Raw genomic sequence first — 22,766 nt, 5'->3', positions numbered from 1 at the left:
CTCAGATTATACAAGTAGTGTTCCATATATTATATATTGTAAATGAAAAAATAGAAATTAACATATTAAGAACTGAAATCAAAGAGTAGCAGTATAGTATAAACCAGTATAGTATATATTGCAACTTGCAAGGACCAATATACTCTGAAAAATGGAAAACTAATTTGTATCTTCAGGAACATATCAAAATGTCAATTAATAGGATAAGAGAACAATTAATTAATCAAGTAATTATAATTTACAATTTGAAAGAGAGATAGAGAATCATGATCATAGCAAACAATCAAATGCAAAATAATAAAGACGCAGAGAAACATAAAGAGAAAAATGAAATTCTTCAAAATAAAATGACATTTATTAAAAGAGAAGAGATATCAACAAACTAATAGCGAAGAAGTACCAGCGGCAGCTCAAAGCAGAAATATGGAGGGAGAGAAAGTTGCATCGAAAAAAAAGCTTGGGAGCGAACAGATCTGAAAATACATTGATAGAGGAGGTGGCTCGATCCAGAAGCGTTCTACCATGGCAACGGCAGCAGAAATGGCGGCAGCAAAAATAATGGTAGTGGTGATGAAAACGACGGCAGCAACAACAGCGGCAAAAACTCCACTGTGGCAGCAACAACAGTATAGAAGAATAGATTTGAAAACACGTTGATAGAAGAGGTGGCTTGATCCAGAAGCTCTCTCTTGCAATGGACACAACAGTGGTAACGGTGCCGGTGGCAAAAATGGCAGTGAGAAGGACAACAAAAATGGCGGTAGAAAACTTAAGGTCTCTCTCTCATAACTCAGTCTCACATTTTGAAAAATTGGGAAAATTAGGTTTTGTTCTAAAATTTAACTTTAATTAATTATTAATGGAGGTTTTTTAAATTGTCATAAATAAAATGTATTGTGGAGGTTTTAGAAACCTTCACCAAAATACTCCCTTAAATAAATATTAATCTTGTAGTGTGCAAGTCACGCGTACGCATGACCATGAAATGCTCCAAAACTTCATTTCTTCATGAATTTTTTACTTTGCATGTTTTTTTCACTTCAATCCAATCTTTACCTTCTAAGTTTGAAATCACTCAAAAAACATATCAAGGCATCGAATGGAATTAAAATGAATTAAATTTAGCAATTTAAGAGTCTAAAAAGAATGTTTTTAATCATCAAGCATAATTAGGAGAAGTTCACAAAACTATGCTATTTCAGTGATTAAATGCAAGATAAGTTGATAAACTCCACTCATTTCAATCCAAAATTTACCATAAATTTGTGGTGTATCAATCTCCCTATACTTAAAACAATAGCACATTTTCATGCTAAATATCAAGAAAGATAAGACCAAGGGGTTATTTAACACCCATTAAAAACAAACTATCTAAATCTATTTTAATCTAGTCGTATCTCACTATCTATATGCATCTACTTAGTCAAAACAATTCCATTCCCAACAAAGTATATAAACATAAGGGCTAAGGCAAAGTAGCAATGAATGTAATCCCTATAAATCGAATTGAGTTCTAAAAAAATATTATAATTTGAAAGATAAGAAATAATAAACGGTAGAAATATAAAATTGAGCAATCGAACCCCTCACCAGATGTGTATACGCTCTAATCGCTCAAGTGTATAAGGTTGATTCACTCAATTCTCTTCTATTCTTGCTTTTCAAGACTTGTTTTTCATCTAACAATCAACAAATATTCGGTGTATCCATACAAATATGATGAAAACGTTTCTGAAGGTTGAAACGGGGCTAGAATTTGAATATTTAATTAACTTGAACTCCCACCTAACATATAACAACCTATTCAACTCTAATGCAAAATCTAGCTACTCATTATTCACTTTTTTTTCAACACACTCATGCATTCTTTTCAATCACAACACATAAGTATTATTATTATTATCTTCCTTTAAGACATTTTTGTCCCCTTTTTATTCTTTTTCTTTCTTTTCTTTTTTCTTTTTTCTTATATAAATTTTTTCCAAAGTGAAATATACATACAAGTGTCAATGCGTATGGTTTACACAATTAATACATGAGTATGTACCTACTTTTCAAGATTTTTAATGAAAATACAAAACACACTTTTATCAATCAATATTCCCAAATTTTTCCACACTTAGATATTACACACTCTCATTAGCCTAAGCTAATCAAATATCCAAATTAAGGACATTTATTGTTTTCACTTAAGGCTAGTAATGTGCTGAAATTAAGAACAAAAAGAGAATTAATAAGGCTCAAAGTTGCATAACAAATGTATATGAAAGGGTAAGATCTATATGGGTAAGTGAGCTAAATGAAACAACAACCTCAATCATATAAATATATATATATATATATATATATATACAGAATAATGGACATAAAGAATCAAACAAGGGAAATATTACAATAATAGAAATAGAATAACACACAAGAATAAAATAGTGTTAATATAATGCAGCCACATATTAAGGCTCAAAACTCACATAGTAGTGTGTTCTTAGCTCTAAATGTTCCATAATAGTTTTCTTGCAAGTTTAATGAAAATATATATATATATATATATATATATATATATATATATATATATATATATAATGTGATTGGATGAAAAAATAAAAAAATCCTAAGTTCATTTACTAACAAACCAAATTATCATGTATATAGAAAATTAAACTAGGTGTAATTATTACATTATCCAATCACAATCAACAACAAAAGACTAAAAGCATATATACAAGCTGACATAAAAGAAAGGAAAAATGTATGTAAAACTAAAATAGAAATCTAAATTATGTACAAACAAAAATAGAAAGTGTAATAAACTAAAAAGATGTTCAAAATAACAAATAATATATTCAAATGTCTAAAAAGAATACTAAAAATTTAAAATAAAAGCATTCGGAATGAAAAATTTATTACCCAAAATGCCAATTTGGTCGAGTGACCTCCCCAAACTTAAAATCTAGCACCGTCCTTGGTGCTCATAAAATCATGCAGAGTGGAAGCAGTCATCATCATCTCCACCTTTAGCTGGTGGAACCCGATCCTCCTCTTTGCTATGCTCTGAGGGAGTGTCAGGCTCCTCTATCGTCTTGTCCCAATCCCAGTGTTGGCGCTTGATGTTCTCATAATGTCGCTTGAAGTGGCGCTCCAAACGAGCTATGTCCTCAATGAGCTAGTGGACCAAATGATAAATTGGCTCTGATGATGATGAAGGTGCTGCTGGCGTTGATGGCTGCTCTACTGGTGCTAAGGGTCATGCCTTCGAAGCGGATGCTACCTGACATCTGCCTCTGCGTCTGGAGGTCGACTGCCCGTACCAGTCACCATGTGGTATCACCGTCTTGCTTTCTGCAATGGTTGGTCTCTCATCAGTGGTCAGCCAGACAACCCCGGCCTCTGTAGCTAGCTGAATAATCAAACACGAAAAGGCCAAGTTGCCAATGTAGTGAGCCTACCCCATGTACTTTCTGATGAGACTTGGAAAGTACAGCTGCTTACCTTCCAGAATACACCAGATCAAGATCGCCATGTCAGCAATAATGTTGGTCTTGTGGGTGCTTGGTATCATATAATTAGCTAAGATCTGCTGCCGAATCCGAGCCTCAATGGTTAGAGCATGGACTGAGATAGCTTTGGGTGCCATCTTGTCTTCTCCGTAGATCCATGAACTCCCAAGCCTGACAATTATTTCCATCACCTTATCCAAGTCAAACGTCATCATCTTTCTTTCACCCTCTGCCTCTTCAAAAGTATATTTCCCACTGGGCCTAAGCAGAAAGTGGAGGGTATGTTCTATCACCTCCTAAGTAACTGAGACCTTCTTACCTTATAGGTGAACTGCATCGAGGGCTCCAATGTAGTAATTGGCATAAAACTCCCAGACCCACGATGCGTTCACAGTCACAAGAACCCTATCTAGGAACCCCCAGCCTCGCTAAACAATCCGATCCACAGTAAACTTTTGTAGCTCAGCAGAAATCTGGAGCTTCCTTTCAACATGCAGATTCCTACTCTAAAAATCTGGGAACTTCAGCTCCAAGTAAAGGTTGGTGAACTTATACAGATCAGTGGGAGGTGTGCATTGATTAGCTCGATCTCTCTTACTGATCTGTCTCTTAGAGAGTGGCTCATCCGCTATTTCAGCGGTCTATTGAGTTCCTTTCCTCTTACTCGAGCTAGTGGCCTTTGCTTTATCTTGTCCTTACCTCTCAGTCATCCTGAAAAGGGTCAAAGAAAATAGGTATATGAAATGTATTTTCAAGGAACACAAAGCAAAATGATATAACATGCAGGCAAGAAGTAAGGAACTGAGGGAAATAACATCATAATGGTAAAGTGAACGGAGAAAGTAGAATTAATTAGAATTATATATGAAATTCAAAATAAGGGTAAACAAAGATTTCATTCAAATCAATCAAAGTCAAGCCAAGTTAGTTAACTTGCCTGTTTATCAAAAAGAAAGTAAGAAAATATTATTTCTATGCACAAAGAAAAAGAAAGGTATTAGTTGAAAAACAAAAGTTAAATGTTATATACATAGCAAGCAAGGTTTTTAGTTTAGAAAAAAATTTCAAAAAGTGTCAAACAGGCAAGCACACATTCAACTTTACACAATATGCATTATGCTAAAATTAGTGATTCAAAGGTACGTGTAGAGCACATATTCAACAATTAAGGTTGAGCACATCATTGAAGCATAAAAATATCAAGTGGTGATGAAATAATCAAGAACAATGTTAAACAAAGCAAGCATAGCACTTTAAACACCAAAATGCCTTCCAATACTAAATTCGCAAGATTGAAGTATGAAACGGAAAATTCATGCCCCGTGTAACTTAAGTCAGTTAAGCATGATGAAATTGAATGAAACTAGTTACATAGGTTAAAATACTTTAACCTTGTGAATATAGGCAGAAGAAACTTCAATCAAGAAAAACATCCAAGTTTTGGCCAATTTTAAAATCAATTCAATCCATTCAATGCATATGAATAAATCAAAATGAAAACAAGCAAAGAATTATAAGGTATTGACCAAATTTGGCAGTAAAGATCCTTTGAGGCAAAATTTTCTTGAAAATCATTGGAATGTCATGCCTTATTGACACAGAAATTCATCAATAAGGCCTTACATTACTAATTGATGGACATGTAGCTTAGTGAAATAAAATAGCAGGAAATCTCAATAACCAGTAATAAAAAGTAAATCTAAATAAGCTCAGCACCATTTGAATAGTTGCACAAAAATTCAGCAGCAATCACACAAGAATATAACATTTCACTCAATCAAACAATATTTCCCATATGAGCTCAACATTAAATTAGTTATCAATTCATCGAAATCAAACAAACAAATGCAATTGAGTGAATAAGAAAATTCACAATTCAATCAAGAAAACGGTAAAACCATCATCATTTAATTAATCACATATTAGTCCAAACATAATTAGCAGAAAATTCCAGACCTAGAATCCATTACAAACTAAGTCCAACCTACCTAACAACCTGGAAATCAACTAAAACATGCATTTTAATTAATCTAACTGACCAAAATTAAACTAACTACCAAAACTAAAATAAACAGAAGAAAAAATTAAAGAAAGTACACTAAAGAACCTGGGAATGTAGTATCAGAAATAGAGAAAAGGGGGAGGAAAGGAGATTTTCGGGTAGCAGTGGCCGCTATCAAAGACGGTTGTTGGAGATGCACCAACGGCAACTGGTGCAGGTGGCAGTGGGTTGCGGATAGGGAAAGAAGAAAAAAGAAAGAAAGAACAACAAGAAGAATAAGAAATGGGAGAAGGGAAGGAGAAGCGGGGTTGACGGTGGCTGTTGTGGTCGCCGGCGGTGGGTGTTGGTCAACGAAAATGAAGGTGGTGGATAATGGAGATTGGTGACGGAGGTTAGGGTGCTTGAGAAAGTGAAGAAGATGAAGTGAAAAGGGGTTATGCGTGTGCAAATTAGGGATTTGCATGAAACGGGGTTTGATTTTTTTTAATCTGCGCTTATGCTTAAGGCACACGTACATGCGAGTTGTTGTGCTAGAAGGCATGCGTAAGCTGAACACCATTTTGGCTCTGGAAAGGGAGTCATGCATACGTGGAAGGGATGCATACGCATGATTAGGAATCTTTTTTAAGAGTGCGCGCTGATGAGCGGATAATTTATACGCTTTTTGGCATTGTTTTTAGTATGTTTTTAGTATGTTTTAGTTAAATTTTATTATATTTTTATTAGTTTTTATTTAAAATTCACTTTTCTGAACTTTACTATGAGTTTGTGTATTTTTCTGTGATTTCAGGTATTTTCTGGCTGAAATTGAGGGACTTGAGCAAAAATCTGATTCAGAGGCTGAAAAGGGCTGCAAATACTGTTGGATTCTGACCTCCCTGCACTAGAAGTAGATTTTCTGGAGCTACAGAAGCTCAATTGGTGCGATCTCAATTGCGTTGGAAAGTAGACATCCTGGGCTTTCCAGCAATATATAATAGTCTATACTTTTCTCGAGACTTGATGGCCCAAACAGGCGTTCCAATTCAGCTTCAGAATTTCCGGCGTTTAACGCCTGAACTGGCACAGAAGTGGGAGTTAAACGCCCAAAATTGCACAAAAGCTGGCGTTTAACTCCAAGAAAAGTCTCTACACATGGAAGCTTCAATGCTCAGCCCAAGCACACACCAAGTGGGCCCAGAAGTGGATTTTTATGTCATTTACTCATTTCTGTAAACCCTAAGCTACTAGTTCTCTATAAATAAGACCTTTTGCTATTGTATTTTCATCTTGGTTCTTCTGGTTCCCTCTTTGGGGCCGAAGCCAATGATCACCATTATCACTTATGTATTTTCAACGGTGGAGTTTCTACACACCACAGATTAAGGTGTGGAGCTCTGCTGTACCTCGAGTATTAATGCAATTACTACTATTTTCCATTCAATTCATCTTATTCTTGTTCTAAGATATTCATTCGCACCCAAGAACTTGTTGAATGTGATGATTATATGACGCTCATCATCATTCTCACTTATGAATACGTGCCTGACAACCACCTCCGTTCTACATGCAAACAAGGCTTGAATGTATATCTCTTGGATTTCTTAATCAGAATCTTCGTGGTATAAGCTAGAATCCATTGGCGGCCATTCTTGAGAATCCGGAAGGTCTAAACCTTGTCTGTGATATTCTGAGTAGGAATCAGGGATTAAATGACTGTGACGAGCTTCAAACTCGCAATTGTGGGGTGTTAGTGACAGACGCAAAAGAATCACTGGATTCTATTCCGACATGATCGAGAACCGACAGATGAATAGCCGTGCTGTGACAAAGTGCGTTGAACATTTTCACTGAGAGGACGGGACTGTAGCCATTGACAACGGTGATGCCCAACATACAGCTTGCCATGGAAAGGAGTAAGAAGGATTGGATGAAGACAGTAGGAAAGCAGAGAGACGGAAGGGACAAAGCATCTCCATACGCTTATCTGAAATTCTCACCAATGAATTACATAAGTATCTCTATCTCTATTTTATGTTTTATTCATCTTTTAATTATCAATCCTTCATAACCATTTGAATCCGCCTAATTGAGATTTACAAGATGACCATAGCTTGCTTCATACCAACAATCTCTGTGGGATCGACCCTTACTCGCGTAAGGTTTATTACTTGGACGACCCAGTGCACTTGCTAGTTAGTTGTGCGAAGTTGTGATAAAGAGTTGAGATTGCAATTGAGCGTACCATGTTGATGGCACCATTGATGATCACAATTTCGTGCACCAAGTTTTTGGCGCCGTTGTCGGGGATTGTTCGAGTTTGGACAACTGACGGTTCATCTTGTTGCTTAGATTAGGTATCTTTTCTTCAGAATTTTTAAGAATGAATTCTAGAGTTTTAGATGATGTTTTCATCATCACCAAAGCTGATTAATTCTCTTCAATTTAGCTCTTGAATGTAATGTCCTGCTGAAGCTTTGCTAGCCATGTCTAATTTCTTTAGACTAAAGCTTTAGACTAACATTGCATGATTACTGGAATTCTTATTAAAAATTTTGAAGCTCTTTATTTTATTTTCCATATAATTTTCGAAAAATACAAAAAAATTATAAAATCTTAAAATAAAAAATATTTCTATGTTTCTTGTTTGAGTCTAGTGTCTAATTTTAAGTTTGGTGTCAATTGCATGTCTTTATTCCTCTAAATTTTGAAAATTACATGCATTGTGTTCTTCATTGATCTTCAAGTTGTTCTTGATGATTTCCTTGCTCTGATCTTTAAATTCTCTTGTCTTTGAGTGTTTTGTTGTTTCTCATATGCATTCTCAATTTGTTAGTGTCAATAGTATACAAACTTCTAAGTTTGGTGTCTTGCATGCATTATTTATTTGATCTTAGTGGCATTTTGATTATTCCTCATCATTAAAAATTCAAAAAAAAAAATTATTTGTGTCTTTTCAAGTCAATAATACAGAGAATTGAAGATTCAGAACATACAGCAGAGGAATTACACAAAAAAAGCTGGGCGTTCAAAACGCCTAGTGAGGAAGGAAAACTGGCGTTTAAACGCTAGCCAGGGTGCCTGGCTGGTCGTTTAACGCCCAAAAAGGTAGAGTTTTAGGCGTTAAACGCCAGAATGGATACCATTCTGGGCATTTAACGCCAGGATGGCACAAGAGGGAAGATTTTGTTTTTAATTCAGATTTTTTTTCAAATCTCCATAATTTTTCAAAATCAAATCTTTTTCAAATCATATGTTTTCAATCATATATTTTCAAAATTAATTTCTTTCCATTTTCAAAAATACTTGCTAATAATTAATGATTTGATTCGAACATTTCAAGTATGTTGCCTTTTCTGTTGAGAAAGGTTTAATGTCTGAATCATATCTTTTAAATTTCTTATTAGCCAAGTCATTAATTTTAAAAATCAAATCTTTTTAAATTATTTTTCAATCATATCTTTTTAAAACCATAACTTTTCAATCATATCTTTTTTATTTCTTCTTTCAAAAATCTTTTTCAAAAATCACTTTATTTCTTTCCCAACTTTAATTTTCGAAAATCATTCTTCAATTTTTCAAAATTTCTTCAAAATCTTTTAATTTATTTTCGAAAATTCTTCCCCTCTTCTCACATCCTTCTATTTATGGAGTAACACTCCTCCTCAATGCACAATTCGAACTCTATCCCTCTTGATAAGTTCAAATTCTTCTACCTCCTCCTTCTATTCTTCTTTTCCTCTGACACCTCAAGGAATCTCTATCCTGTGACATAGAGGATTCCATACTTTCTTGTTCTCTTCTCTTTCATATGAGCAGGAGCAAAGACAAAAGCATTCTTGTTGAGGCTGATCCTGAACCTAAAAGGACCTTGAAGCGAAAGCTAAGAGAAGCTAAAACACTACTCTCTGTAGAGGACCTAACAGAAATCTTCAAACAAGAAGAAGACATGGCAGCCGAAAACAACAATAATGCCAACAATGCAAGGAAGGTGCTGGGTGACTTTACTGCACCTACTCCCGACTTCTATGGGAGAAGCATCTCTATCCCTACCATTGGAGCAAACAACTTTGAGCTTAAGCCTCAATCAGTTTCTCTAATGCAACATAATTGCAAGTTCCATAGACTTCCATTGGAAGATCCTCATCAGTTTTTAGCTGAATTCTTGCAAATCTGTGACACTGTCAAGACCAATGGGGTTGACCCTGAGGTCTACAGACTTATGCTATTCCCTTTTACTGTAAGAGACAGAGCTAGGATATGGTTGGACTCACAACCTAAAGAAAGCATGAACTATTGGGAAAAGCTAGTCAATGCCTTCTTGGCAAAGTTCTTTCCACCTCAAAAATTGAGTAAGCTTAGAGTGGAAGTCCAAACCTTCAGACAGAAGGAAGGTGAATCCCTCTATGAAGCTTGGGAAAGATACAAACAATTAATCAGAAAGTGTCCTTCTGACATGCTTTCTGAATGGAGCATCATAGGTATCTTGTATGATGGTCTGTCTGAACTGTCCAAGATGTCATTGGATAGCTCTGCTGGAGGATCTCTTCATCTGAAGAAGACGCCTGCAGAAACTCAAGAACTCATTGAAATGGTTGCAAATAACCAATTCATGTACACTTTTGAAAGGAATCCTGTGAACAATGGGACGAATTAGAAGAAAGGAGTTCTTGAGATTGATACTCTGAATGCCATATTGGCTCAGAACAAAATATTGACTCAGTAAGTCAATATGATTTCTCAAAGTCTGTCTGGAATGCAAGGTGCACCAGGCAGTACTAAGGACGCTTCATCTGAAGAAGAAGCTTATGATCCTGAGAACCCATCAATGGAAGAGGTGAATTACATGGGAGAACCCTATGGAAACACCTATAATCCTTCATGGAAAAATCATCCAAATCTCTCATGGAAGAATCAACAGAGACCTCAACAAGGTTTCAACAACAATAATGGTGGAAGAAACAGGTTTAGCAATGGCAAGCCTTTTCCATAATCTTCTCAGCAACAGACAGAGAATTCTAAGCAGAGCCACCCTTACTTAGCAACCATGGTCTCTGATCTAATCAAAACCACTCAAAGTTTCATGACTGAAACAAGGTCCTCCATGAGCGGATAATTTATACGCTTTTTGGCATTGTTTTTAGTATGTTTTTAGTATGTTTTAGTTAAATTTTATTATATTTTTATTAGTTTTTATTTAAAATTCACTTTTCTAGACTTTACTATGAGTTTGTGTGTTTTTCTGTGATTTTAGGTATTTTCTGGCTGAAATTGAGGGACCTAAGCAAAAATCTGATTCAGAGGCTGAAAAGGGCTGCAGATGCTGTTGGATTCTGACCTCCCTGCACTCGAAGTGGATTTTCTGGAGCTACAGAAGCCCAATTGGTGTGCTCTTAATTGCGTTAGAAAGTAGACATCCTGGGCTTTCCAGAAATATATAATAGTTCATACTTTTCCTGAGACTTAATGGCCCAAACAGGCGTTCCAAGTCAGCTTCAGAATTCCCGGCGTTTAACGCCGGAACTGGCACAGAAGTGGGAGTTAAACGTCCAAACTAGCACAAAAGCTGGCGTTTAACTCCAAGAAAAGTCTCTACACATGGAAGCTTCAATGCTCAGCCCAAGCACACACCAAGTGGGCCCAGAAATGGATTTTTATGTCATTTACTCATTTCTGTAAACCCTAAGCTACTAGTTCTCTATAAATAAGACCTTTTGCTATTGTATTTTCATCTTGGTTCTTCTGGTTCCCTCTCTGGGGCCGAAGCCAATGATCACCATTATCACTTATGTATTTTCAACGGTGGAGTTTCTACACACCACAGATTAAGGTGTGGAGCTCTGCTGTACCTCGAGTATTAATGCAATTACTACTATTTTCCATTCAATTCATCTTATTCTTGTTCTAAGATATTTATTCGCACCCAAGAACTTGATGAATGTGATGATTATGTGACGCTCATCATCATTCTCACTTATGAACATGTGCCTGACAACCACCTCCGTTCTACATGCAAACAAGGCTTGAATGTATATCTCTTGGATTCCTTAATCAGAATCTTCGTGGTATAAGCTAGAATCCATTGGCGGCCATTCTTGAGAATCCGGAAGGTCTAAACCTTGTCTGTGATATTCTGAGTAGGAATCAGGGATTAAATGACTGTGACGAGCTTCAAACTCGCAATTGTGGGGCGTTAGTGACAGATGCAAAAGAATCACTGGATTCTATTCCGACATGATCGAGAACCGACAGATGAATAGCCGTGCTGTGACAGAGTGCGTTGAACATTTTCACTGAGAGGACGGGACTGTAGCCATTGACAACGGTGATGCCCAACATACAGCTTGCCATGGAAAGGAGTAAGAAGGATTGGATGAAGACAGTAGGAAAGCAGAGAGACAGAAGGGACAAAGCATCTCCATACGCTTATCTGAAATTCTCACCAATGAATTACATAAGTATCTCTATCTTTATTTTATGTTTTATTCATCTTTTAATTATCAATCCTCAATAACCATTTGAATCTGCCTGACTGAGATTTACAAGATGACCATAGCTTGCTTCATACCAACAATCTCCGTGGGATCGACCCTTACTCGCGTAAGGTTTATTACTTGGACGACCCAGTGCACTTGCTGGTTAGTTGTGCGAAGTTGTGATAAAGAGTTGAGATTGCAATTGAGCGTACCATGTTGATGGCACCATTGATGATCACAATTTCGTGCACCACGCACACGCACAGCACACGCACAATGCATGTTTAGGTTGGATAGGGTGTCATGCGTACACATCATTCATGTGTACGCATGATTTTCTGAACTTTTGAAAATCATGCGCATGCATGCCTCATGTGTACGCATGATCTGGTGCTCTGGTTTTTTCATTAAACAAGTTAAACTACCAATTAAACTAAACAATCCTAACTAAAATTGGAAATTCAACTTATTCATTAATATATAGAAAATAGAACATGGAAAGAATTTACCATGATGGGGTGTCTACCACCTAGAACTTTTAGTTAAAGTCATTAAGGTGGCTTATGCTTGAACTCATCTTGAAACTTCCACCAATGCTTGGATTTCCAATATGCTCTAGAATCTCTAGTTAAGTGCATCAAGCTTTGATGAAGTTCCGAACAAGCTAGGAGCTCCCAAAATTGATCCTCTTGTATGTTGAGATCCCAAATCTTGTTCCTACACCCGTCTTCTAGTTGATCATCATGATTCCATCTGGATGAAAATATCACAGAATTCTCATTCAAACACCAACTTATTCTCATAGACCCATTCAATTTAGCACTCTTCCAACCATAGGACTTAAACCTTAAGAATTCAACCTTAATGATCCGTGATTTGTGTTTCCAACCACTACACAACTCCCTCTTACTCTTCAATCCATAAAAAGCTCTAAGTTGACCATCCATCTCTAGTAAACCGTATTCATGCAGAATAAGAAAGCTAAGGGACATGAGTTTTACCCACTTGAATCATATAATGGATGATGGTCACTAAGAAAGAGATGTTTCCAACGGTCTTGACAAAGCAATTTTCATTCCCTTTCTACCTTCTTGAAGGACTTCCACCTCCCGACAAGATTCCTCATATTCAGTTTCTTCCTCACCAACTTCTTCCACCTCTTCTCTATTACTCAGGTTATATCTCAGAGGTTGCGTAAAGTCTATGTCAACATCCATTTCAAATTCAATGGAGGAAGGTTTATCAAACTCATAAAGGTCATTAGTTGGTGTGAAACCATCGTCAACAATGGGACTTGTTGCTTGCTCAACTTCTTCCAATTCTTCACTTTTCACAATATGCCTTGGAGGTTGCACATTATCCTCCTTAACATCAATTTCAAGCTCAATGGACGAAGACTCGACAACTTTTACAAAATCATCAATGTCACTAGTTGGTGTGGAAGTTTCTTCAACCTTGGAATCCACCATGCGCTCAACTTCTCCTAAATCTTCAACCATTTCTTCATCTTCAATGATCTCAAGTTCCTCCACTTGTTGCAATACACGTGTGCATTCCCTGCTCTCCTATTAAAATTCTAAACTCTCTTTCATACTACGATCTTTGATTACTTTTCCACATTCGTCAACGGGGGTGCTTTGATTGTATGAGTTGTGAGGCTAAGTTGGTTACGGCTTTGGCTAAGATAGCTATGATAGCGTCTTGACGCTCAATTGTTTATTGCTTTTCCCTTCTTGCCTCACTTTGCTTTTGAAAAAATGAAATGAGAGTGTCATCCATCGGGGTTCGTGGTGGAAGGAGGGTTTCATTGTGTTGAGCTTCTTCTTGCTCCTTAAGAAATATGATTGCGTTAAGCCGATCCATCACTTTTATGAGACGATCCCTTAGCTCTTGTTACTCTTGGTTACTATAATTGAGATCATTTTGCTCTAGGATCAATGGTTATGGGTATTCTTCTATGGAGGTTTGTAGTGTAGAAGATGGTCGCTTGCGTTGGAGGTAACTATCATCAATGGGAGGTGGTTTATAAGAATGAGAATATTGAGGTGGTGCGTATAAAATTTGTGGTTTTTGGGAGTATTAGTATTGGAATGGTGGTAATTCTAGGTATGTTCATATGGCTCCAATGGTTGTTCTTGAGGTGCAAATGGTTGGTGATATGGTGGTGGATTAGGATTATATGGAAGTGTTTAGTGGTATTGTAAGGCTTGTGAGTGTGATGGTTAATGGCTATGTTGAGGAGGGGGTTCATAGAAATATGGTGGTAGAGCTTAATAATCACAAGGAGGTCCACCATATCCAATATATTGGTATGCATCATGGGTTGGATTATGAAATAGTATGCTGGAGGAGGTTGTTGCCATGAAGATTGTCCATATGCTTGAGGCTGCTCCCACCTTTGATTTTCCAATCCTTGATGCAATCCCTCATTGAAAATTTTATTTTCTACAACATAGTTAGAACCAAACTCAAAGCCAAAAATGATGAGAATTCATAGGAAAAAGAAGAAATAAAAACAAAAAGGTATCAAGAAACAAATAAAAACACACTTCTAACAACTAACAAAAAATAAGAAATAACTAAAAAGCAAACTTCACATATTCACATATTAACAATAGCCAATAACAAGCACATATTGCAATTCTCCAGCAACGGCTCCAAAACTTAACGCGGGCTAAACGTTGGTTCAGAATTTTTCAAAAAGAATTGCTTCATTAGTAGTATAGTTCCAAACCAACAAATAACCTGAATCAAAATTTAATTTTGTTTGTCACGAATGCAAATCAATAAAAACTGAGAGTATTAGTTATCATTTCGTCTCTCAATGAAATCGCAGTGAGGTGCGCGTATCATCGCTTATGAGAAAATAGGGGTTTCAAAGACAAAAAGGCAAGAAATTAAATTGCAAGAAAATAAAGATAACGACTAAAGGAAACGTAAATACTAAAAGACACTCCTGAAAAGGATTGAAAATCAAGGCTTCCTATCCTAGTCATTGACCATAAACATGTTGATTACCTAGAGTTAATCCTACTTCGTTATCTCCAACATCGGGAGAAAGTCAAATAGGCAAAGTCAGTCTTAATTCATAAGTCTTACTCGTCAATGAAAACAAGAACAACTAACAACCAAAAATCACCAATCAATATTGGACATCAATGACACTCGTGTCACTAATCACGGCATGATAATTGCAAGAGCAAACCTAATTAGTCAACCTCTAATAGTGAGATAAGTCAAACGGGCTTAATCAATCTCAATCCATACATCTTACACGTTAATGGAAATGAGATTAATTAAAATCTTTAAATTATCAATCAATTCAGACATTAGTGATTCAAGGTCACTTCAATTACTCAATTGCAAGCAAAGAGTTCAAAAATCTACCCTAAAACTAAGAGAAGCATTTTCACAAACACTTGGAAGGCATAAAAATAAAATATGGTAAAATTACAAGAATAATAAAATCTAAAACCACCAAATGCAAGATAACAATAACAATAACTCAAACAAGCATCAAGAAAGCATAAAATATCAAATTGAATTAAAGAAAACCAAAATTAACAAGGGTTCATGAAACTAAAAGCAACAAAATAGAGAAATTAACAAGTAAAAATAGAGAATTAAGATGCTAGAACTATGGTTCTAAAAACTGGACCAGACTGGCCGGTCAGACCAGTCCAACTGCAAACCGGTGGCTTCTACGGTTTGGTTAAATATAAAAAATTGCCAGAATCAAAACCGTTCTCAAACCGCTGAACTGGCCGAGAACTGGTCAGTCGAACGGAATCAGGACTCGGCCGGTTTTGAAAAACGGCGTCATTTTTCCGTTTTGTTAAAAAATGAAATGGCTAGGTTCTCCTTAGCATCAATCCCTCGAGCCATTCTACAATCTTTCTCCCTAAACAACAACCTTAGGTTACAAGTCACCCACCGCCACAAGGAGTGAACCTCAGCGCTGTCGTTTATTGATCTCAAGCACCACCACATTTTTGTTTGATCGTCCGTGCTTCTTCCTCATTCAGAAATTGGTGCGTCTTCCTCGAGCTTGCGGTTAGTCACTGCCTCGTTGGTCTTCATCTGCTCAACTGCTCTTCTGCTGCCGTCTGTTGTGCTCAGCGACAACCGTGTTGGTATGGTCGTCCTGGTCGAAAAATCCAACCCTTCTCCTCATTCACGAAGCGCAGCTTCTTCCTCGAGCTCGTTGTCCGCCATTTGCTCTTAGTTTGATGAATCACGCTTTTACAGTCGTCCGTTGTCCTGCTCGTCACCTGGTCTCCGTCTCCGTCGTACTTCTGCCCCTCTTCTCACACTACTCAGAATGAAGGCAATGGCTTCAATTTTTTTTAAATGATCATTCTCTATTCTTACATGGTTTCTTAGTTTTCTGTTCTGCTGGTGCCTTTTAATTTGATGAGCTTTTGTTTATTCATTATGATCGAATATTTGAAAATAGGTGTTTATAATTGAATTATGGAATTATGGGTAGGGAGTTATGGAATTTGAAAATAGCAAATAGGTGTTTGAAATTGCGGGTGCCTTTCTTGTTATGAAGTTTGATGATATTGTTGTTCGTCATACTTTGCAGGTGATTATGATTTTGTGTTTAGGCTCTATTCAGTACTTTGTTATGCTGGTGTTTTATGGGTCGTGATTATTTTCTGATTTCAATATCATTGTTGAAATTATTGATGAAAATGGCTTTGTTATGTTGCTGTTGTTTCTAAATTCCGATTCCCCGTATGCATGCAGTTTATATTCCTTTATTTTGTTAAAATTCCCTTGAAGTTCATCGTTTATATTCGATACTAATAGTTGTTTGGACTATCAGTGATAAAGGAGTAACATCTGTTGAAATTAGTACTTTTGCACTTGTTTAATTTGCATAACAGTATTCTTTTTATATTAAAATTATTGATAAAATTACATTGACTTTCACATCATTTAAATTTGTTATCTATCTACTCTGAAGTAACAATATATGCCAAAATATGGCATACTTTCTGGTGCCAATGAACATTACTAGGCAAGGATAGAAGTGTGACAATCTTTTCATCTTTTAGTCTGTGTTTTCTAGCTTAGCAATTGCATTATCCGTTAATTTTAATATGAACTTGCTGCTACTGTTTATACTATATAGTAATGCTATTTGATATCTTATGATATTCTAACCGACAAATCTTCTTGTAGTATAATGAAGCTTAATTGTGATATATGGCTCAATTAGCTCAAATAATTTCAATTCTTCTCTTAAGAATTAATTCCCTGGCCTTACAAAATTGATTCTTTGAGCTTATAAAATTGATTCTTAAGAATTAATTTCAATTCTTCTAGTATGGAGAATTGATTCTTTGAGCTTACAAAATTGACCTAAATTTTGTAAGCAAAAGAATCAATTTTTGCACTTATGGAATGGATTATAGGAATCAATTCCATTCTTTCATTGGAATTACCTAGTTTTAATAAAAAGTAGGAGAATCAATTTATTAGAAAACCTTAGAGTCTATTATTTGCTCTATTTTTTGCCATGCTCTATGTTTTAAAAGCATTGAGGCTAGTGTTTTTCAAAGCCTTTGTTTTTGAAAATATTCCAAACATGTTTTTTATGAAATCTTTATACTTTTAAAATATTTTAACAACTATATTAGAGAGATACTTAAATTGTGATTTTTAACATGTTTTATCTGCTCTTAAACCACTCAAAAATTCCATAATTTAGCTACTAGTCAGAACATTATGTTTAAGATATTTTAGAGAGATGATTGAATGCCTCTCATATAAGTTCAGATAATTCTTTAATACTTATATAAGTCAAACGAGTGAATCATCATATTTGTTGACTCTACACAACATTGTGGAGCAACAGTTGAAACTTTAGATGCTTGTCAAAAAGGTCTACTGCTAGACTCTTCTCCTTTTTGTGTTCCTTGTGGCTCTTGTTGTGTGTATGCATGATAAATGCGTACGTATGACTTCCTTTGATTGCTCCCATCACGTTGCACGGCTAGATTTCTGTGTGCAATATGAAGTGCTATCGTGCGTATGCATGTGTGATATGCCAAAAGTCACCAGTTGTACGCATGACTATCCCAACCCCTCATCAAGTATATAGAACCTGGCGACATAGACTACATACTCAGCGATATTCACGAAGGATGTTGCAGCCACCACGTCGAGGGAAAAACCCTAGCCCAAAAATTCATCTGTGCCGGGTACTTCTAGCCCACCATCATGAAGTTGAGGCATTGGCCACCATCATGACCACTCAATGCCAAAAGTTCTTCTGGAAGCAAGTCATAACTTATTTCGGAATCCTCAAGATTGTAATCTCAAATAATGGAACTAGGTTTGTGGACAAACAATTCAAGGAGTTCCTAGAAGGACTTGGCATCTCACAACAATTAAGCTCAGTAGAATATCCGTAAAATAATGACCAAGTGGAAGCGGCCAACAAGATCATTATAAAGGGCATCAAGAAATGTCTAGATAAAGCCAAAGGTCTATGTTTCACCGAGCTTGGGTCCGTCCTTTGGTCATTAATGAGTCCATATTTTACGATCTATTTTGGTTTGATTTGAGTGGATTCTATCACATAAACCCACATTTATTCGTCTAAATAGCATGCTTTTGAGATTTCTTCCTAAATTGTGCTTAATTGTGAAAACATGATTTTTAGGCCTTAAAATAGCTAAAATTAATTCACTTTAATATTATTTGGTGCCTTGATGTATTTGTTGAGTGATTTCAGATTTCCAAGGCAAGTATGGAATGGAAGAAGTGAAGTGAAAAGCATGAAAAAAGGGAGAAATCATAAAGAAAATGAAGTTTTGAAGCTGCTGCAAAGGTGCATACACATAGTGATGCGTGCGTACGCACAACGGTAACTTCGTGCAAGGATGCGTACGCACCATATGTCATGTGTGCGCACGATGGGAATTCTGCGCAACTGTGCATACGCACAGTAGGTCATGTGTACGCACGAGTGCATATGCGTGAGGTCATTAATGCAAATCGCTGGGGGCAAATTCTGAGCCTCCAAAACCCAGTCCAACTCATTTTTTCAAGCTATTTAAGGCCAAAGTGAAGAGGAATGAAGGGGGGCAATTAGGTTTAGCTTTTATCATGTTTTAGTGTAGTTCTCTAGAGAGAGAAGCTCCCCCCTCTCTCTAGAATTAGGATTTCTCTAGTTTAATTTCTTGTAATTTCTACTTTTAATTCTTGTTTTTATTTACCTTTCCTTGTCATTTATTGTTTTTGCACCTTTATCTTCTTCATCTTTCTTGTCATTTTCTCTTTTATGTCATTTTCCATTTTTATGAACACTTTGTTACTTTTATTTTCAATTAATGCACTTTATGTTTTCATGTCATTTAGTGCTTTCTTTACTGGTTATTGTCATTTTCTTGCTTTGGGTAGTTAGCTTTTATTTTCTATGCAATTTAATATTATTTTATTTTCATACACACTAAGTGTTTGATAAAATGCTTGGCTTAGTTTTTACTTAATTTTTCTACACTCTTGGCTTGAAATTGTTGACTTTGGTGTCCTTTGAGTCATTGATGTCCATTCTTGTTTGATATATTAGAGTAGTTAGTTAATTTGGTTTCCCTTGACTCTATGTGACCCCTAGTGTTGACATAGGACTTAGGGATTGAAATTAACTATGCCTATTTGACTTATCTTCGATGTAAGGTTGACTAAGTAGGATTAACTCTTCATAATCATCATATGTTGTGGTCAATGACTAGGATAGGTAGCCTTAGTTCTCAATTATTTACCAAGAGGTTTCTTGCATTTAAAGTTTTATTGCTTTGAGTTTTACTTGCTTTCATTCAATTTCTTGCATGTTTAGTTTTCACACTCTTGGTTAAGAAATTGGATGTTTGGGTGGAATTGAGTTGTGGATGTCCATTCCGCATTGTGTGAGAATAATTAATTGGTTTGGTTTCCATTGACGCTAGTCTTTCACTAAGTTAATTAGTGAGTTGACTAAGACTTATGGATTGAGATTAATTACACTCTTTTGACTAATTCTCAAGGAGGATTGACTAGTTTGGATTGATTCCACACAATTGCCATGTTTGTGGTCCACAACTAGGATAGAAAACCTAAACTCCCCAATTCTCACCAAGTGCCCTTTTAGCATTTAATTTCCATTTTCATTACCTTTACTTGCTTTCCTTTGATTTCTTGCATGATCATTTAAATTCTTGCGATTTACATTTCTTGCTTTCTTGCTTTCCCAATCCCCCAATTCCTCTCATAACAAATGATAAATGATGACAAGTCATCTTAGCCTAGTTTCACTAGCCTTTTCTTTGTTTTCACTAGGTTTTATGCACTTTCTTGCATTCTAAGTAAGTAATTTGGAATGAAAATGCATGACTTCTTTAAATCAGACAACCACCATTTAATTGATGCTAAATCATGAGGTTTGGGCTAAAATTAATTGATTTTTAATGATTTATAAACCTTGTGAATTTGGTGATACTTTGAGTTGTTGTTTGATTAATTGTAGGTGAAGAAAACAAGAAAACAAGAAAGCGTGGCTTAAGAAGTGTGGCTCAAGGAAAAGAAAAGTGTGGCAAAGAACATGAGGAAGCGTGGCACATGAAAGGAGGGAAGCCACAATGCTCTCCCCAAGAGCTCAGTGCTCTCCAAAGGAGCACAACAATAAACCAAAGAAGCAATGTCTCAATGCTCTGCTCACCTTGTGAGCTGAGCACAATTTGAAGCCAAGAAACAAGGAAAGGAAAAATAATGCTCAGCTCACCAAGGGAGCATTATCGGGCATTCATCAAAAGAAATTCAAGAAAATTATTCGCCAAATGCCTTCTCCAAGAGTCGAACCAAGAACCAAGGGGGAGTGGGAAAGCGCTACTCACAAGGAAAATAAGCCAAGAATTGGCCAAATACATCATCCAAGGTTCGAACTCAACACCTTGAGGAAGCAAGGAGCAAGGAGCTACAAGGAAACCAAGAAAATACCACCAGCGCATGCTTCCCTCAAGCTTCGAACCAATGACCTCCCTTGGAAGCTCCAATACTCAGCTCACTTAGAGAGCTGAGCGCTACTCCTTGGTGCATCACACAAGAGCTTGACACGGGCCAAAGGAAATGAGCGTGCAATAATTTGACACGGCCAGGGAACAAGACGCGCACAAGGCATGCATGCAAGGCCCCAATGCTCAGCTCACCTTGTGAACAGAGCATTCTCCTGGTGCCTTCCCCAACATTGCACGCTACAAAGGATCCCCACACAAAGCCTCAATGCTCAGCTCCCTACTTGAGCTGAGCATCCTCCTGGAAGCAAATTCTCCATGGGCTGAAAATTAAATTAAAAATCCAACTTAATTCATTTCTTCACCAATTCAAAAGCCCATCCAAATTCCAAAATCCAAGAATAGAAAGTGTATAAATAGTAGCTAGTTTGATGTAATTCGGACCCTCGAGAATCATTTTTGAATTTTCCTTTAACTTCCATTTTTGAGCTTTTACTTTGGAATTGAGATCTTAGAGAATTGGGAAGGAGAATTGATCTCTCTTCTTCCTTGTTCTTGCTTGAGCACTCTTTACTTTTTATTTTGGATCTTGGGTGAAGAATTGAAGAACTTCTGTTTCAATCTCACCTTGAGATCCCTTGCTTTAATTTTCTGCATAATTGAATTTCAATTTCCATTTAATGCTTCATCTTCTACTCTTTCTACAATTTACTTTCCTTTATTTCTTTTGCAATTGTTCTTGGTGGATCAAGGAAGGATTTGAGATCTAGACTTGCTATCTAGTCTCCTCCACTCCTGAGATCTTCAACCTCTTTTAAATTGCTGCAAATTAAGCATCGCACACTTTCTGTTTTTAATTCTTCAAAGCATTTCACTCTTTTGTTTGAGATCCACTTCAATTCAATTCATATTTTGCTTTTCTACTTGTTGCAATTTACTTCTGCTTGTTTAAATTCTGCAATCTCAATTCCCAATTTCTTTTATGATTCAAGCCATTTATATTTCTTGCAATCTAAGTTTCTGCACTTTATATTACTTGCACTTTAAGATTCAGCCTCTTTACTTTCTTTGGTATTTAATTTACTGCAATTTTTCCCTCTCCCTTTACATTTCACGCAATTTAGTTTCTGCCAATTAGAAACAACTCAACCAATACTTGATTCGCTTGACTAAATCAACCACTAAACTAAAATTGCTCAATCCTTCAATCCCTGTGGGATCGACCTCACTCATGTGAGTTATTATTACTTGATGCGACCCGGTACACTTGCCGGTGAGTTTCGTGTTGGATCGTTTTCCACAACATCAAGTTTTTGGCGCCGTTGCCGGGGATTGAATTAGATTGACAATGATTAAGTGAAGTGGAGATCTAGATCAAGCAATTTTTCTTTTCTGTTTCTTTATTTTTCGTTGATAACACACTAACTGTTTGAATTTTTGCTTAAGCTAACTCAAACTTCATTCTAGCAATAGATTGAAGTGTCACTGGTTTTTTTTTGTGTTTCTTGTGTTTTGCTTATATGTCAGATACAAGAAGAGCTATACCCAACTCTCATGAACGAGACGAACGCACTCTCAGGAGATTGAGAAGAGCTGAGAGGGGGAAAAACATTGTTGGAGAAGAAGAGTCTGAAGAAGAATTCCAGGACATGGGGAAACAGTCAAATAATCTACCAAATCAACAAGGAAGAGTAGCCAATAACAACAACAATCCACCACAGAGGAGAGTTTTGGCTTCCTATATATTTGCAAATCCTAGACATTGTGGGAGTAGCATTCTTACCTCAAATGTTAATGCAAATAACTTTGA

The 22,766-nt window shown here is 36.4% G+C and overlaps 1 non-coding gene across 1 annotated transcript; it reads right to left on the bottom strand.

The window, feature by feature from the left end:
* Positions 1-9,832: 9,832 nt before the first annotated feature.
* Positions 9,833-9,940, bottom strand: LOC130983751 (small nucleolar RNA R71). Its single transcript, XR_009087729.1, has one exon. It is a non-coding gene; the product is annotated as a small nucleolar RNA R71 (small nucleolar RNA).
* Between the last annotated feature and the right edge of the window lie 12,826 nt (positions 9,941-22,766).

The sequence above is a fragment of the Arachis stenosperma genome, chromosome 5 (assembly GCF_014773155.1).
Source record: "Arachis stenosperma cultivar V10309 chromosome 5, arast.V10309.gnm1.PFL2, whole genome shotgun sequence".
NCBI classification, from domain to species: Eukaryota; Viridiplantae; Streptophyta; class Magnoliopsida; order Fabales; family Fabaceae; genus Arachis; species Arachis stenosperma.
The sequence above is the reverse complement of the archived record's forward strand: the minus strand, read 5'-3'. Positions and strand labels throughout refer to the sequence as shown.